Source organism: Netta rufina, assembly GCF_964035555.1.
Source record: "Netta rufina genome assembly, chromosome: 12".
NCBI lineage: Eukaryota > Metazoa > Chordata > Aves > Anseriformes > Anatidae > Netta > Netta rufina.
The window spans coordinates 21,930,757-21,946,915 of NC_140135.1; the positions used below are offsets into that span (position 1 = coordinate 21,930,757).

The window sequence follows — 16,159 nt, forward strand, 5'->3', positions numbered from 1 at the left end:
TGGCCTGGGCAGAGTTTGCTGTGGCGCTGTGAGCAAAGAGTCTCAGTTAGAGCTGTTGAGCAACTGAAGTAAAGGAGCTGGGAAGAGAGAGGTATTGCAGCAGCGTACTGGGTCTGGCTGGAATGTTAACTTTCCTGGCAGCAGCCCTTACAGTGCTGTACTCTGCGCTTATAGCTGGAACAGCAGTGGTATTACACCAGTGTTGTGTCTACTGCTGAGCTGCAGTGGCACAGCATTGGGCCTTTCTCTAACCCTCCTAGGGGGTGGGCAAAAAGTGAGGAGAGAAACATCACTAGGGCAGCTGACCTAAACCAATCAAAGGGATATTCCATACCATGTAATGTCATACTCCGCAATAAAAGTGGAGACAGGAAGAGGAGGGGAGGGGTGGGCTCTCGTTGGGAAAACGTCGGTCCTCCTCTCGAACCCCAGCTACGTGCATTGAGGCCCTGCTTCAAGGACGTGGTCAATCATCACTCATTTGTGGGAAGTAGAGAGTAATTTCTTTCCTCTGCACTTCCATATAGCCTTCATTTATTTTATTTGTTTGTTTTCCTCCCTTCTTTTTATTTTTTCTCTTTCCCCCTCCCTTTTCCCCTTTCCCTTTTTATTTTCCTTTAGTTAAATTGTTTAGTTCATAATAATCTTTAATTATTATTATTATTTCCCTTTAATTAAATTATCCTTATCTCAACCCGTGAGTTGTTCTTTGCTTTACTTCTCCCGCTCCTCATCTAAAAGAGGGGGAGTGAGAGAGCGGTTGTGGGGTTTAGCTGCCCAGCACGGTAAAACCACCACAAGCAGGTACGCTGTGGCTGTGAGGTGCCTCAGAGTGTGCTTTTCTCCTGTCTTTGCAAGTGCTTTGTGCAGTCATGGACAGGGAAGGGAAATCCTCATGTCACGAAGCACTGAGGGAAGGTTTGTGTTTTCAGCCTGGTCATCCCTTATCCGAAGCGAAGGGAAGATTGTTTGGTGTTTGATTGTTTTGGCGTATAATCTGTTCTGCACCTGGATTTTTCTTTCTACGTTAAAAAAAAAAGTTTGAGCTATTTCCAGTTAAGCAATTTCCAGTTACTTGCTGGGCTATATTGTCCTTTTAATATTCAAAGCTGCAGCAAAAGCACGGGGATTGTTGCTTCTAGATACACCCCAGTTCTCTTGTTTGCACTCTGCATGCTGTTGAGCTAAAGCAGATATCAATAAAAAAACAAACAAACAAACAAAAAAAAACACACACAAACAACAACAACAAAAAACCACCATTGGATGATTTGTTGTGAACGCGATGATCATTTAATCCCTTTGTTTTCCCAGGTGGTGTGGATGATACTGGCTGCACTGTTGGAGCTTGGACTCGGAGAGGAACACGTGAGCACAATTGTATGTTGCATCAGTAGTGGTCAGCATTGTGGAGAAGGTGAGCAATGGGGCCGGCGTCCTAGTGAATGCTGGTACTCTGTTTTTGCAGCTGATGATGAGCCTGGCAATTGCCTAAGATGACGACCAGTGCCTGTGCATTTCTTGAGGTGGAGGGAATTTACCATTCAGCAACCTGAGAGCTAAGTTGGGGGTCACCTGGTATTTGCATATCTGGGGTGGCTAATGGGAGGTGGGAGTCAGAGCAGCATGGAGCCAGCTGGCTGACTAGACTTGGTTCCACGGTGAGGGTGGTTCAGGCTGGGTCATGTTCAGGCTGCTTGTGGCGGGGTCACCAGCCTAATAGAAGAAGCGGGATTATTTTGTAGTGTGAGTGCGTGCGCCAGGCAGGACAGTTTTCTTCAGTTCGTCTGTCTTGTGTTGCTTCTGCAGCGTCTGTTCTGTGCTTCTCGGGTCTTGATATCCTCCTAGCTTTTTAGACTGGACTGACTAGACAGGCGACTTGGTAGCGGTGCTGAAGGGCCTCAATGCTTGTTTTGTCATTATAGCTCTGATCTGAGCACTTCTCGTCTTGCAGTCACTGCTTAAAGAGCATATCTGTTTCAGGTCTTGTGCATCATATTCTGCTTGAGATCGCGTCTGTTTCCATCCTCACTCTTGTGGAAGTCATTTGGGCCGCATCAGGAGCTCTTGCTTGGGAATTGAATTCCTAAGCATCTTCTTATGGGGTTTTCAGTCCCCATCCTTCTGGTCTGTTGTCCTGAAGGCAGGCTTTTTAGGCCTCCATCATCCCAGTTCTGGCAGTTGCTTCCAGTCGCGTGTCGTGACATTTGAGTGTCTCCTGGGGTCTGCTGCAGAGCACCTATTCTGACTTGCTGTTGCTGTAGGGCTTCCCTCCGGGGGTCACTTTTTCTTGCGCCTTGTGTTGTGTGTTTTGTTTGTAGTGTTTGTGGCGTGCCTATATGTGTGTATGTGTTTGGTCTGGAGCTGTCCTGCCTGGCAGTTAGTGATGACAGCTAACGTGGCAGTGCATGGGTGTACTAATACATTGTCTGGACTGTTTTGGCGAAGACATCTGGTCTGCCTCTGGGCACATACTGAAGGGCAGCTGGCACAGTCACCTCTGGTGGTTGGCAGATGTGGATTTGGGAGAGTATATCTGCTTGTGAGCAGCTGCTCGCATAGTGCTTGAATGGTGTACTTGAGGAGGTCTGTTGAATCTTGAAAGGTTACAGATATGGGGTTTTGAAATGTTTATTCTTATTTCTTTCCTGTCCCCAGTAGAGTGTAAAACCTAGGAAGAACCTGTCACAGGAACGAACTCCTTCTGGAACTGTTCAGCACTCCGTAGGCAACTCGGTGACTGGCTTGGAACAGAATTGATTTTGTTGGTGTATAATCTGTTCTGCTCCTAGATTTTTCTTTCTGCATAAATAAAAGTTTGAGCTAATTCGAGCTGAAAAAGCTTCAGTTACTTGCTTGGTCATATCGTCCTTCTAACATTCAAAGCTGCAGCGAAAGCATGGGCATTGTTGCTTCTAGAAACACCCCAGTTCTCTTGTCTGCACTCTGCATGCTGTTGAGCTAAGCCTTATAAATAAGTAAATAAACCACAGCTGCTGCTCCTCCTCTTTCTGCTTTCATGTGCTTTGCCCCTCCCCTTTCCCAGGTGATTTGGTTTGGGTGCTGGGTGGGACCAAAAGGTATATGAACCCAGGTATGCCATCAGAGTTCATTCTGCCTGGGCTGCTCTTTGGGGGCAGTGCTTTGTTTTTCCTTCAGTCAGTTGCAGGGTTCTTTAGGCAGGCTGGAGTCTATGGATTTCTGGAATTCTAAGTGCTTGGAATTCACTTAACAGAGGGATATTTAGTAGAGGCTGCTGGCTCACTGTTTTTGGGATGGTGGCTTACGCTCCTGTGTTTGATCTGTATTTTAATCTCTAGATGAATCAACCCAGTTGTGTAACTCTCCAGAGGACTAAAACCAGCTTGATTACATGCTAGAAAAGGCTTGACCACGTAGGTGCAGCATTACCAAGAGACTGAGAAGGGTTACCTTTTTCATCTGCAAAGGGTATGTCTGTCATTACCCCTGCTGGGTCTGCTATGCATTCATGACCTTGTGGCATTTGTGGACTTGAGTTTTTTTTTTTTTTTTTTTTTTGTCTGGCTCTGGTCTCTGTGTTTGAGTCCTCCACAAGGAGCTGCACTGTTTGCGTATCCATCGTGGTTGTGACCTTCTCTCTTTGTTTCTTGTAGCTCAGGGCATAGGCACGGAAACTTGAACGAAGCATGAGGATGAGTGGACAGCAGTGGGGGCCCCAAGTTGGTCGGTGGACTGTGTGAGTCTGCTTCAGCTGTCGGGCCGGCTTTGCAAGTGCCTTGCGACAGCAGAGTACGTCTCCTGCCACGTTTCTGACACGTGCCAGACGTCAGCGGTTCCCGTTCCTGAAATGCTGGAGATGCTCGGAGCACAAGAGGAGCTGGGAGCATGATGCATCTCCTTGGGATGTTAGGTGAGCGAAGCGGTGGTACTGGGTTGGAGCACGTGGCCCTGGGGCTTCTTGGCTGTTGCAGCAGGGGAGGAAAGGAGTGGGTATAGACTGTTTTGTGGATTGTCATGTTTGTCTGTTCTTTCTCCTTGGTCTAAGCCCCATGACCTTGGTTCGGCACACTGAATGGAAGTGCTAAGCCTGGATCAGGAAGGTGAGTGGAGAAAAGTTGGAAAACGGGTATCGTTTTTGGTGTAGAAGTCTCTTGATGCACTTCTGGGTGACTCCTCTCTTTCAGGGATGAAGAAGGTACTGGGAACATCCTAGCTGGCCTCTGTGGTCCACACTGAGGATGGTTTCTGAGCCCTGAGAATTAAGTCCAGGGGCAAATACTATGTGTTGGGGAGTGTTTGGCAGGGGGAGATGGGGAGTTTTCTAGAGGGTGTCTATCTGATTTCAGTAGCGGAGCAGGTCAGTTGACTACTTGTTTCTGAGCAGGGTGTTTCACTGGAAGAAATTTGGCTGGTGTGCTGGTGCGTGATGGCACTTTATTTCTGCTGGTGAAGAGGAGCCTTGTGCCTGAAGCAATGTCCTGGCTAGCCTTTGTGTTCCTTGGTGAGGATGGAACCTGCCTCCCAGCATTCCCAAGCTAAGTTGGGGGGAGGGGCAAGTGCTATGTTTGAGTTGGGGTTGTGAATGCACCCATAGGGCGAGGGTCTGTGCTTTTAAGTCATTGCTTTGGATGGGGCCTTTCAGGATTGATCAGGTCAGGCAGAGAGATTATGTGTGGCGAGTTCTGTCATGTACAGTGTGAACACATAGCAGGCAGGGCAGTCCCAGCTTGTCATCTGTGTTCTGTGTTGTCTGTGCTGTACTGTGCTGTTGCTCTTGGTGCTCGGCAGGCCCTGGCTAAGTCATCCTGAGGGTACTGAACACTTGACATCATTGGAATATTGCTGATGTTCAACTGGGAGCTGAGCACCTCTCGTCTTGCAGTGGGAGCTTAAAGGAATCCCTTCTGTGTGTGTAATACTTGTTTTAATGGGGATTGTTGCTTTTAGAAACACCCCAGTTCTCCTGTCTGCCCTCTGCATGCTGTTGAGCTAAGCCTTATAAGTAAGTTAATAAAACCACAGCTGCTGCTCCTCCTCTTTCTGCTTTTTTTGTGCTTTCCCCATGCACTTTCCCAGATGATTGGCTTCAGGTTCCAGGTTGGACCTAATAGTAACTGAGTTGCAGGTATACCAACAGAGAGCTCCTTCTGCCTGGGCTGCTCTTTGGGGTAAGTGCTTTGTTTTTCCTTCAGTCAGTTGCAGGGTTCTTTAGGTGGGTCAGAGTCTATGGACTGATGCATTTTCAAGTAGAAACCGGTACGCATGTCTTTTTGAGGTGGCAACTGGCAGGGTCTGTCATTGTAAAGCAATCTAGTAGTAGGTGCCTGTATTGCATGCAGCTCTTCCTCAGGTGAGTAGTAGTTATATCAGTGTTACGGATAGTATGGTGATGTTATTTTGTGTGTTTGCTTTGTGTTTCTGGGTCCCTTATGATTTTTGCAGAATTACGGGGCTTTTTTTGAGATTTGCCTTTATGTCAAATCTTATCAAAGTCACAACCTTGGTGGCAAAGTGATGGAGCGTGGTTTAGGAGAAATGTATCATGGAGGCTCCCTGTGTGAGCATGTATCTGAAAATGGCAGCATTGGGCATGTAAGGGGTATTCTGTTTCAGGTTTAGGGACAGTTTGTTATATTTCTGGAGCTTTTGCCTGTGTGTTTGCTGTCTGTCGAGTCTTTAGACCATAAAGCCTTCTAGGCTTTATGTGCATGGAATTCACATATTTGAGGTATGTTTATGAGGGGTTGCCAGGTACGTTGTTTTTGGGAAACCGTGGGGTAATGTTTCTTGACCGCATAAGTGCAGTAGTGCCTAGAGAGTGAGCAGGGTCACCTGCTTCATGTCTAAAGAATAAGTCTGTTGGGGCACACTTCGGCGCGGCGCCGCCCGGGCACACTTCGGCGCGGCGCCGCCCGGGCACACTTCGGCGCGGCGCCGCCCGGGCACACTTCGGCGCGGCGCCGCCCGGGCACACTTCGGCGCGGCGCCGCCCGGGCACACTTCGGCGCGGCGCCGCCCGGGCACACTTCGGCGCGGCGCCGCCCGGGCACACTTCGGCGCGGCGCCGCCCGGGCACACTTCGGCGCGGCGCCGCCCGGGCACACTTCGGCGCGGCGCCGCCCGGGCACACTTCGGCGCGGCGCCGCCCGGGCACACTTCGGCGCGGCGCCGCCCGGGCACACTTCGGCGCGGCGCCGCCCGGGCACACTTCGGCGCGGCGCCGCCCGGGCACACTTCGGCGCGGCGCCGCCCGGGCACACTTCGGCGCGGCGCCGCCCGGGCACACTTCGGCGCGGCGCCGCCCGGGCACACTTCGGCGCGGCGCCGCCCGGGCACACTTCGGCGCGGCGCCGCCCGGGCACACTTCGGCGCGGCGCCGCCCGGGCACACTTCGGCGCGGCGCCGCCCGGGCACACTTCGGCGCGGCGCCGCCCGGGCACACTTCGGCGCGGCGCCGCCCGGGCACACTTCGGCGCGGCGCCGCCCGGGCACACTTCGGCGCGGCGCCGCCCGGGCACACTTCGGCGCGGCGCCGCCCGGGCACACTTCGGCGCGGCGCCGCCCGGGCACACTTCGGCGCGGCGCCGCCCGGGCACACTTCGGCGCGGCGCCGCCCGGGCACACTTCGGCGCGGCGCCGCCCGGGCACACTTCGGCGCGGCGCCGCCCGGGCACACTTCGGCGCGGCGCCGCCCGGGCACATTTCTCAGGTGGAGCTACTGAGCAGGTGAGATAAAGGAGTTGGGAACAGAGAGGTATTGCACAACTGTATGTTGCATTAGTAGTAGCGAGCTTTGTGCAGGAGGTGGGTATTAGCTCTGGTGTAGAGGGATGGTTAACTGAGATAGGTCACATAGACATAAAACAGCTGAATCTTCACGAGTTGGACAAACATCGCACACAACTTGTCTGAGCCAATCAGACACAAGGACACAATATCCGTTGGTGGTTTGGGAAAGTACCGACTGTGTTATTTTGGTTGAAAGGATGAGGAAGAAGCTGGTAAGATAAGGACGTAGGGGGACCAATCATGAGCTTAACTTTTGTAATATGTATGAGCTAATTATATGTTAAGGAATAAAAGGCGTCTGAGCTATCCAATAAATCGAAGCTTGCTGATCACTCATATTGAGTGTCCCTGTCTTCCTTCCGTCGACAACAAATGGCGCCTGAACACGGACCCCGCTGGCGGTGAACCTGCGAGCCACGGATCGACGGAATAAGGGAAGGAAACAGGTCCTGCAATGCAGCTCAGGAGGTGGAAGGGACGAAAATGCTAAATCCTCGCACCCGGGAGCACCTATAGAGGGTCCCGCCGGCCACGCGTCGCCGAGGTCTTGCAAAGGCTGCAACAGTGCTGACGTAAACAAAGGTATGGAGAGACAAGCGACGTATGATCTGCTCAAGTGCTTTTTAGAAAAGCGGAGCACGCAGGGTATAGACTGTAAAAAGGAATTGCGGAGGGACGCAGAAAAAGGAATTGCGGAGGGACACGGGAAATTGAAGTAATCGCGGTGCGATGCGGGACATCCGAGATTGAGTTGCTACAGTAGACCAGAGGCATCAGTGGACAACGGCAGCCGACCCTCACTGTGTGGTGAGTCGGCACAGAGCAGAGGGGTGGACATCAGGACCCTGCAGACTGTCTGACGTAACCATGGAAGCAGCGGCAGCTGTACTGCTTCTCTCTGGCATTCATTTTATAAGAGGTTTATCTTGCAATGCAAAAAAGACTATTCGTCCCCAGATCGGTGTCATAACTATGTTTCTGGATAAGATTCCGTGGGGTTGCCACATTCTATGGATTAGTAATGACGACTTAGCTCTATTGCGGGGCAGGAGTGCAGAGATGCAGATTACACTGCCAAATGACCACTGGCAGACTTGAGGAGACACTGCTCGGCTGCGGGGATCGGCTGCGGCGTGGACGCCCCTAGGTGCACCCTGAGCGTTTTTGCTCGGAGGGGACTCCACTCTCAGCTGCTCACCACAGGAGCAAAGATCTCCTGAAGCTGCAGACAAACAGTATGTTTTCAGCTGCTGGAGGGATACTAACTGGAGTGTTAATAATTGTATGTGTTATTCTTAAATGTCCAGGTATTTTGTGTTGAAAGTATTTGTGTAAGGGTAAGGTTTTAAAACCAAGTGTTGCAAGTCACTTCACGAGGAACACAATGAGAGACAATGCTTGTTTGTTTGGTTATGATTCTAAATTATATTGGCCGCACGTATTGTTTGCTTATCATTCTAAATTATATTCTTGTGGTATGATTGAGGTTGTGGTATGATTGAGAGTGAGATGTGCCAGAGGCCTCTGGGTGTGCAATTGTGCTGTGTGTGTGCGAGTGTGCTATGTACTGTGTTAGTGAGAGCGTGCTTATTGCCATAGTGCAGGTTGCCATAGTGCAGGCTGAAATCATAGGAAATTAGTGCCGGCAAAAAAATCATAGGAAAATGAAGGACGAAGTAGCCCTAGATTCATTACAGTGCTTTTTAGAAAAATGGGGAGTCGATTGTAAGCAACTAGCAGGACTAGTTGCGATCGGTCGAGCAAAATCATATTTCACAAGTATGGAGTCAAGGACTGGGGGCTTTGGGAGCTGAAGCAAAATCTAATAATCCGATGTGGAATAATGACACTGCAAAGGCTCTGCCACCTGGCATGTTTTTGACTTGCGGGGATCGTGCATGGCAAGGAATACCTGCCAATGCGTTTGGGGGTCCATGTTATCTAGGGCGACTCACATTGTTCGCCCCGGACTTACACAGTCTCCGGAACCAGAGCTTGTCGCAGAGATCCAAATGAGCTCTTAAGACTTTAGGTTCTGACTGTGACGATGGTGTAGAATTATGGGGCGCTGCTGAGAGAATATTTGCTTCATTAGTTCCAGCAGTGGGAACTGCACATGCTTTGGCTAGCATTAATAAGCTTGCTTGTTGGGCTGTTAAGCAATCAAATGTAACAACTGAAATTATTACCGAAATGGCACAAGATATGGATAGTCTTAGGCATGTTGTGTTACAAAATAGGGCTGCAATTGATTTTTTGCTTTTAGCGCAAGGACATGGATGTGAAGATTTTGAAGGAATGTGTTGTTTCAATCTTTCAGATCATGGTCAATCGATTCATGACCAGTTGAAATGGTTGATGGAGCACACAAAGAAAATTACAGTACAACCTAGTTGGCTTGACAATTGGTTGCAGTCCATCTTTGGGGGGTCTGTCTAACTGGTTAGTGAGTCTAATCAAAGAGGGATTTCGCTTTCTGCTTATAGTTATATTGATAAAAATAGCTGCGCAAATAATTTTTGGTTGCTTAACTAAGAAGCTTGAACAAGTCACAGAAAAGGTATTAGTAGTCCAAAATAAAAACGGGGGAATTGTAGAGGGATGGTTAACTGAGATAGGTCACGTAGACATAAAACAGCTGAATCTTTACGAGTTGGACAAACATCGCACACAACTTGTCTGAGCCAATCAGACACAAGGACACAATATCCGTTGGTGGTTTGGGAAAGTACCGACTGTGTTATTTCGGTCGAAAGGATGAGGAAGAAGCTGATAAGATAAGGACGTAGGGAGACCAATCATGAGCTTAACTTTTGTAATATGTATGAGCTAATTATATGTTAAGGAATAAAAGGCGTCTGAGCTATCCAATAAATCGAAGCTTGCTGATCATATCACTCATATTGAGTGTCCCTGTCTTCCTTCCGTCGACAACACTCTGGCATGCTAGTGATTGCTGGTTCTCTGTTTTTGCAAGTGACGATGAACGTGTTTGACGTAATTCCATTTGAAAAAGTTCCAGTTACTTGACTGGTCGTGTTGTTATTTCAATATTAAAAGCTGTAGCAAAAGCATGGGGATTGTTGCTTCTAGAAACACCCCAGGTCTCTTGTCTGTCCTCTGCATGATGTTCAGGTAAAGCAGATTTAAAAAAAAAAAAAAAACACAAATAAACAAACAAAACAAAACAAACAAACAAACAAAAAAACCAGCTACTGCTCCTCCTGCTCTGCTCCTACTTCCTTGTGCTTTGTCCCTCCCCTTTTCCAGGTGATAGGGTTTGGATATTGGGCGGGGCCAAATGGTATATGAGCCCCAGGCATGACATCAGAGAGCTCCTTCTGCCTGGGCTGCTCTTTGGGGTCAGTGCTTTGTTTTTCCTTCAGTCGGTTGCCGGGTTCTCTAGGCAGGCTGGAGTCTATGGATTTCTGGAATTCTAAGTCCTTGGAATTCACTTAATAGAGGGATATTTAGTAAAGGCTGCTGGCTCACTGTTTTTGGGGATGGTTGGGATACGCTCCTGTGTTTGATCTGTATTTTAATCTCTAGATGAATCAACCCAGTTGTGTAACTCTCCAGAGGACTAAAACCAGCTTGATTACATGCTAGAAGAGGCTTGACCGCGTTGGTGCAGTATTACCAAGAGACTGAGCAGGGTCACCTTTTTCATCTGCAAAGGGTATGTCTGTCATTACCCCTGCCGGGGCTGCTATGCATTCATGGTCTTGTGGCATTTGTGGACTTCATTTTTTTTTTTTTTTTTTTTTTATTTGTCTGGCTCTGGTCTCTGTGTTTGATTCCTCTGCATGTGCCGCACTGTTTGCGTATCCATTGTGGATGTGACCTTCTCTCTTTGTTTCTTGTAGCTCAGGGCGTAGGCACGGGAGCTTGAACGAAGCATGAGGGTGAGTGGACGGCAGTGGGGGCCCCGAGTTGGTCGGTGGACTGTGTGAGTCTGCTTCAGCTGTCGGGCCGGCTTTGCAAGTGCCTTGCGACAGCAGAGTACGTTTCCTGCCACGTTTCTGACACGTGCCAGACGTCAGCGGTTCCCGTTCCTGAAATGCTGGAGATGCTCGGAGCACAAGAGGAGCTGGGAGCATGATGCATCTCCTTGGGATGTTAGGTGAGCGAAGCGGTGGTACTGGGTTGGAGCACGTGGCTCTGGGGCTTCTTGGCTGTTGCAGCAGGGGAGGAAAGGAGTGGGTATAGACTGTTTTGTGGATTGTCATGTGTGTCTGTTCTTTCTCCCTGGTCTAAGCCCCGTGACCTTGCTTCGGCACACTGAATGGAAGTGCTAAGCCTGGATCGGGAAGGTGAGTGGAGAAAAGTTGGAAAACAGGTATTGTTTTTGGTGTAGAAGTCTCTTGATGCATCTCTGGGTGACTCCTCTCTTTCAGGGACGAAGAAGGTACTGGGAACATCCTAGCTGCCCTCTGTGGTCCACGTTGATGGTTGATTCTGAGCCCTGAGAATTAAGTCCAGGGGCAAATACTGCATGTTGGGGAGTTGTTTAAAGGGCGTCTATCTGATTTCAGTAGCGGAGCAGGTCAGTTGACTACTGTTTTGTTTCTGAGGAGGTTGTTTCACTGGAAGAAATTTGGCTGGTGTGCTGGCGCCTGATGGCACTTCATTTCTGCTGGTGAAGAGGAGCCTTGTGCCTGAAGCAATGTCCTGGCTAGTCTTTGTGTTCCTTGGTGAGGATGGAACCTGCCTCCCAGCATTCCCAAGCTATGTTGGGGGGAGGGGCAAGTGCTATGTTTGAGTTGGGATTGTGAATGCACCCATAGGGCGAGGGTCTGTGCTTTTAAGTCATTGCTTTGGATGGGGCCTTTCAGGATTGATCAGATCAGGCAGAGAGATTATGTGTGGGGAGTTCTGTCACGTACAGTGTGAACACATAGCAGGCAGGGCAGTCCCAGCTTGTCATCTGTGTTCTGTGTTGTCTGTGCTGTACTGTGCTGTTGCTCTTGGTGCTCGGCAGGCCCTGGCTAAGTCATCCTGAGGGTACTGAACACTTGACATCATTGGAATATTGCTGATGTTCAACTGGGAGCTGAGCACCTCTCGTCTTGCAGTGGGAGCTTAAAGGAATCTCTTCTGTGTGTGTAATACTTGTTTGTATCAAACGTTTCTTGATATGATCAACATATATTTCATGCTCCTCAGGTCTTGATATCCACATTTCCTTCTTCCACTGGACAGATTAGATGGGCAACTTGGTAGCCACACCAAAGTTCCTAAATGCTTGTTTCATCATCGTAGGGCTGACGCAAGCACTTGTCTTGCAGTTGCTGCTTGAAGTGCAGATCTGTTTCAGGTCTTGTGCATCATATTCGGTTTGAGATGGCGTCTGTTTCCATCCTCACTCTTGCAGAAGACATCGGGGCCGCATCAGGAGCTCTTGCTTGGGAATTGATTTCCTAAGTGTCGTCTTATGGGGTTTTCAGTCCCCATCCTTCTGGTCTGTTGTCTTGAAGGCAGGCTTTTTAGGCCTCCATCATCCCAGTTCTGGCAGTTGCTTGCAGTTTCATGTCGTGACATTTGAGTCTCCTCTAGGGTCTGGTGCAGAGCACCTGTTCTGACTTGCTGTTGCCATAGGGCTTCCCTCTGGGGCTCACTTTTTCTTGCGCCTTGTGTTGTGTGTTTTGTTTGTAGTGTTTGTGGCGTGGCTGTGTGTGTATGTGTTTGGTCTGGAGCTGTCCTGCCTGGCAGTTAGTGATGACAGCTAACGTGGTAGTGCATGGGTGTGCTAATACATTGTCTGGACTGTTTTGGCAAAGACATCCGGTCTGCCTCTGGGCACGTACTGAAGGGCAGCAGGCACAGTCATCTCAGTGTTGTTTGTCACATGTTGGGGGGGGGAGAGTATATCTGCTTGTGAGCAGCTGTTTGCATAGTGCTTGAATGGTGTGCTTGAGGAGGTCTGTCGAATCTTGAAAGCTTACAGATATGGGGTTTTTGAAAGTTTTATTTTTATTTCTCTCCTGTCCCCAGTAGAGTGTAAACCTTTGGAGGAACCTGTCGCAGGAAAGAGCTCCTTCTGGAACTGTTCAGCGCTCCGTAGGCAGCTCGGTGACTGGCTTGGTCTACTTCTGAGGTGCTGAGGCAAGGGGGCTGCTGTTTAGAAATTATAATATTGTAAATGGGGTTCCTTGTGTTGTTGAGGGATGGGTACTACTGCTGGTAGCTGAATCGTTATCTTGTGACTGTTCTCATTTGTTTAAGGTGAAACAGTGCACAACACAGGACTTGACCAGAGCTGCTTTTGGCAAGGTGAGCGATGAACAGATGTAGCAGGCACTTTAGGGGTGCAGTTGTCACTGCAGTTACTTAACTGCACAAAATACAGTAAAAATCCTGTTTATATTTCAGGGGTGTTGTAGCTGGCCTAAGAGAGCAGATGGAAGCACCTGCCTCGAGGGCAGGTGAGGGGGCCGAGGTAAGGGAGCAGATGAGAGTAACTGTCCTAGCTGTGCTGTGTCTTTGGATGCTGCTTCAGCCTATGCTTTTCTTTTTCTTTCACAGATGTCTCGCACAGGTTCAGAGGGGCCAAGCTGCACTCTGAAGAGCAGCACGGGAAGGGCGGGCTGTTTGTGAGCTGGATTGGAGCAGAACTGCCAAGTAGCACAAGGTGACTGCGAAGGGTATCCATCTTGCTTTGCAGATGCCATGGCAGGCTCTCCACAGAAGCAGTTGAGGATTTGAGAAGAAGTTGCAGATCATCGAGGAGCGACATGTGCAGGGATGGCTAGAAAATGGTATGGTCGCTTTCTCTTCTGTTTATCAGGTGTCCCAGGCAATGTGGGCTGTGATGTTAGTCTTTAGAATCTGAACAAAGCAGGTGCTGATGGCGGTTGTCTTTGGTAGGCAAAGAGTTGCCCGAAGCCCTGTCCTGTGTAGCTTGAGCATGCCTCCCTGAGGATGAGGCGTCCTTTCTATCAGTTCCCAAAACTGTGTTGAGGCTGAAATGCTGCGTCTGTGTTTGGGTTGGGGTTGCACCTTGGTGAGTGTAGGGATGGGTTTTAAGTGGGTGCAGCGGAGGGCCCGGTCCCAGTGTCCTGTAGTGTGTTTTGACCCATCAGCATAGCCTTTTAGTTCTCAGATAGCCTGCTGATGTAAGTGATTTTTCCTGTGAGTGGAATGGAATTGACTTTTTTTTTGGCGTGTAATCTATTCTGCTCCTAGATTTTTCTTTCTACATAAATAAAAGTTTGAGTTAATTCCAGCAGGAAAAGCTTCAGTTACTTACTTGGTGGTAATGTCCTTCCAACATTCAAAGCTGCAGCGAAAGCATGGGGATTGTTGCTTCTAGAAACACCCCAGTTCTCCTGTCTGCCCTCTGCATGCTGTTGAGCTAAGCATTATAAGTAAGTTAATAAAACCACAGCTGCTGCTCCTCCTCTTTCTGCTTTTTTTGTGCTTTCCCCCTGCACTTTCCCAGGTGATTGGCTTCAGGTTCCAGGTTGGACCTAATAGTAACCGAGTTGCAGGTATACCAACAGAGAGCTCCTTCTGCCTGGGCTGCTCTTTGGGGTAAGTGCTTTGTTTTTCCTTCAGTCAGTTGCAGGGTTCTTTAGGTGGGTCAGAGTCTATGGACTGATGCATTTTCAAGTAGAAACCGGTATGAATGTCTTTTTGAGGTGGCAACTGGCAGGATCTGTCATTGTAAAGCAATCTAGTAGTAGGTGCCTGTATTGCATGCAGCTCTTGCTCAGGTGAGTAATTGTTATATCAGTGTTACGGATAGTATGGTGATGTTATTTTGTGTGTTTGCTTTGTGGTTCTGGGTCCCTTATGATTTTTGCAGAATTACGGGGCTTTTTTTGAGACTTTGCCTTTATGTCAAATCTTATGAAAGTCACAACCTTGGTGGCAAAGTGATGGAGCGTGGTGTCGTGGTTTAACCCGACCGGCAGCTAAACACCACGCAGCCGTTCGCTCACCCTCCCCCCTCCCTCTCTGGGACGGGGGAGAGAAATGGAAAGTGAAGCCCGTGAGTTGAGATAAAGACAGTTTAATAAGACAGGAAAAAAAAATAACAAAAATAATAATAACAATAATAATAATGATGATACAATGGGGATAATACGAAAGTAATAATAGTATGTACAAACAAGTGATGCACAATGCAATTGCTCACCACCCGCTGACCGATGCCCAGCCTAACCCCGAGCAGTCCGGCCCCCTCCCCCCGGCTAGCCACCCCTATATATTGTTTAGCATGACGTCAGATGGTATGGAATACCCCTTTGGCTAGTTTGGGTCACCTGTCCTGGGTCTGTCCCCTCCCAGCTCTTACTGCACCCCCCAGCCTGCCCGTTGGCAGGACAGAGCAAAGGCTGAGATGTCCTTGGCTTAGTATAAGCACTGCTCTGCAACAATTAAAGCATCGGGGTGTTATCAGCACTCTTCTCATTCTAAGCCAAAACACAGCATTCCACCAGCTACTAGGAAGAAAATTAATTCTGTGCTAACTGAAACCAGGACACGTGGTTTAGGAGAAATGTATCATGGAGGCTCCCTGTGTGAGCATGTATCTGAAAATGGCAGCATTGGGCATATAAGCAGTGGTCTTTCTCAGGGTTAGGGGCGGTTTGTTATATTTCTGGAGCTTTTGCCTGTGTGTTTGCTGTCTGTCGAGTCTTTAGACCATAAAGCCTTCTAGGCTTTATGTGCGTGGAATTCACATATTTGAGGTATGTTTACGAGGGGTTGCCAGGTACGTTGTTTTTGGGAAACCGTGGGGTACGGTTTCTTGACCGCATAAGTGCAGTAGTGCCTAGAGAGTGAGCAGGGTCACCTGCTTCATGTCTAAAGAATAAGTCTGTTGGGGCACATTTCGGCGCGGCGCCGCCCGGGCACGTTTCGGCGCGGCGCCGCCCGGGCACATTTCGGCGCGGCGCCGCCCGGGCACATTTCGGCGCGGCGCCGCCCGGGCACATTTCGGCGCGGCGCCGCCCGGGCACATTTCGGCGCGGCGCCGCCCGGGCACATTTCTCAGGTGGAGCTACTGAGCAGGTGAGATAAAGGAGTTGGGAACAGAGAGGTATTGCACAACTGTATGTTGCATTAGTAGTAGCGAGCGTTGTGCAGGAGGTGGGTATTAGCTCTGGTGTAGAGGGATGGTTAACTGAGATAGGTCACATAGACATAAAACAGCTGAATCTTCACGATTTGGACAAACATTGCACACAACTTGTCTGAGCCAATCAGACACAAGGACACAATATTCGTTTGCAGTTTGGGAAAGTACCGACTGTGTTATTTCGGTCGAAAGGATGAGGAAGAAGCTGATAAGATAAGGACGTAGGGGGACCAATCATGAGCTTAACTTTTGTAATATGTATGAGCTAATTATATGTTAAGGAATAAAAGGCGTCTGAGCTAT

At 49.2% G+C, this 16,159-nt stretch overlaps 1 long non-coding RNA gene across 1 annotated transcript; it reads left to right on the forward strand.

Annotated features, from left to right (window-relative positions):
• The first annotated feature begins 3,686 nt into the window (after positions 1-3,686).
• Positions 3,687-4,463, forward strand: LOC311213720. Its single transcript, XR_014618788.1, has 3 exons — positions 3,687-3,892; positions 4,028-4,082; positions 4,367-4,463. It is a non-coding gene; the product is annotated as an uncharacterized lncRNA (long non-coding RNA).
• The last annotated feature ends 11,696 nt before the right edge of the window (positions 4,464-16,159 follow it).